This window comes from Thalia democratica, unplaced genomic scaffold (assembly GCF_965202585.1).
Source record: "Thalia democratica unplaced genomic scaffold, ktThaDemo2.hap1.1 HAP1_SCAFFOLD_966, whole genome shotgun sequence".
In the NCBI taxonomy this organism is placed as follows: domain Eukaryota; kingdom Metazoa; phylum Chordata; class Thaliacea; order Salpida; family Salpidae; genus Thalia; species Thalia democratica.
The window spans coordinates 95-2,500 of record NW_028139903.1 but is presented as its reverse complement, the minus strand read 5'-3'; the positions used below and the strand labels follow the sequence as shown (position 1 = coordinate 2,500).

At 26.8% G+C, this 2,406-nt stretch overlaps 1 non-coding gene across 1 annotated transcript; it reads left to right on the top strand.

Annotated features, from left to right (window-relative positions):
- Positions 1-183: 183 nt before the first annotated feature.
- LOC145847495 (5S ribosomal RNA) lies at positions 184-302 on the top strand. The gene has a single exon (XR_014371325.1). It is a non-coding gene; the product is annotated as a 5S ribosomal RNA (ribosomal RNA).
- The last annotated feature ends 2,104 nt before the right edge of the window (positions 303-2,406 follow it).

Sequence of the window (2,406 nt, the reverse complement as noted above, 5' to 3'; positions counted from 1 at the left end):
AAGTTACAGGGAGTAATTGTAATTAAAACACCAAAAAAAAAGGTTTTAATAAAAAAAATACTTACATCAAGTTAAAATTTTATAAGGATTAATTTTAAAATATCAAATTGATTGTAAATCAAGTGCAAATAGGTTTTTTAAACAAACCGAAGGGTTTATAAAGGCTTGTAAACGCTTTCAAACGCCTACGACCATACCACACTGAGCACACCCCATCTCGTCCGATCTGGGAAGTTAAGCAGTGTCGGGCGTGGTTAGTACTTAGATGGGTGACCGCTTGGGAATACCACGTGCCGTAGGCTTTTGCTTTTTGAATTCATCTTTTTTGTACTATTTTTCTTTCTGACCTATTTATACTTATTACTCGTTTATTTACATTTCTTTAACGCTTAAAAGAAAAGTAAATTCTAGTTATTAGCAAATAAAAACGTAAGCCAATCAGATAACGTTATTTGCTGTTTAAACCAATTAGAGCGCTAAAAAAGTGGTTTGACCAGTTTGAGATATCGAAAAAATAATGGCACCATCTTGTAGAGTACAATTTTCTGAGTTAAAATTAATACAATTAGTCTTTTATACTAAAACTTAAAAGTTTTTTTGTCCAAAAACAAATAAAAGCGTGGCTACTTGAAAAATCAAACGAAAATAAATTTTGCACTTTTGTATTGTGAGTCATAATAAGTTATTTACTGTTACCAACAGATACTAGCAAAAGCTTTTTAAAGTTTTGTATTAACTTAATGTATTTGTAATTACTTTTACTTAATAGAAACTATTGAATTACGTTTACTTAGTTTACTTTTGTATGTGTATTAAATATATAGCAATTTTGCTTGAACTTAAATAAAGATTATTAAACTATTAAAAGAAAACTATCAAAGTTTACTAACTCAAAAGCTAAATCTTAGTTATATTGTTATAAACATTTATGTTGTAATTTACTAATAACTAAATGAGTTTATTTCAAACAAAAAGAATTAAATAATGTTATGTTATGTCAAGCCTACTATATGAGGTATATAGGTATATAAGGTATACAAGCTTATGTTTGAAAGTTATAATAATTAAAATAAAAATAAATATTTAGTTGGTAAAATTTGTATTTAATATGCTTTGAAATTAGAGTTAGTATAGATGTTTTTTTTTAAATATAATAAATATAAGTATTTAGTTACTAATAATAAACTAAAATACCAATTTTGTAGTTATTACAAAAAAAAAAACTTATCTTACTTAAAGTTCACTGTAATTGAAACATTATACAAAAGCTTTATAATTATAAGCTTTGAATAATTCTATTTGAATAAATAATAGATTCATAACTATATTCATGTTTGCATATTTAAATTATAAAAAGTTAGTGTTTTGTGTATTGACTTTATGATTATTTTATTTTAGTAACTGTTAGTTTTATACTTTAATAAAAGAAATATGGTTAACAAGTAAGTTAAAAATGAAAGAAGCATAAAAAAACACACTAATTAACTGCTTATTCAATAGTTTGATTATTTAATTATTTTTCTGTTATATAGTTTAATCGTATTGTATAAAAAATACAGAGGTTTAAAGTAAGTTTGAATAAAAATAAAACAAAACATATAATATAAGCATTAGTTAAAATACATAGTTTTTTTTTCTAAAAAAATTTAATTCTTTAATAATAAGTAGTAATTTAAATAAAAAATAATACAAGTAAAGTTATACAATATATATACTATAGTTTGTCAAACTAGGCAAACACTACTAGGCAAAAAACAAACTAGGCAAAAAACCTACAAAGTAGGCCACCACTACAATCCTATGTTCCAACTGGAAATTCAATGAGATCGTTACTGTACTTGTGATGAACGTTGATAATCCCCAAGATTGTAAGTCGAAGGCCTTACCCAACCTAACCAGCGCACTGGTTTTCTTACAACTGAATTAATCAACATTTATTATTGAATATAATCATTATTGATAGATAGAGGAATGTTGACAATCAACAACAGATTGTAGGTCAAAGGCATTACTCGACCCAAGTACCCACAACCTAGATTGAACAACATTTATTAGATAGATTTGTTTAATGATAGATAGAGGAATATTGTCAATCCACAACAGATTGTAAGTCAAAGGCATTACTCGACCCAAGTACCCACAACCTAGATTGAACAACATTTGTTAGATAGATTAGTTAGATAGATAAATAGTACAGTATAATCTCAAAGAATTTGAAGCCCGAACATTGAACGATAGTGGTGTTTCGTGACGACTAGCGGGATTCGATCTTACAACCTTCTGCTTATGAGTCAGCTGATAAGACCACTGACCCACCGCGCCACGACAAAGATAAAGAAATATTTTGCTATATAAATAGGTTGATTTTTATAATTTTGTTATACAGTGTCAATTACAGTGAACTTC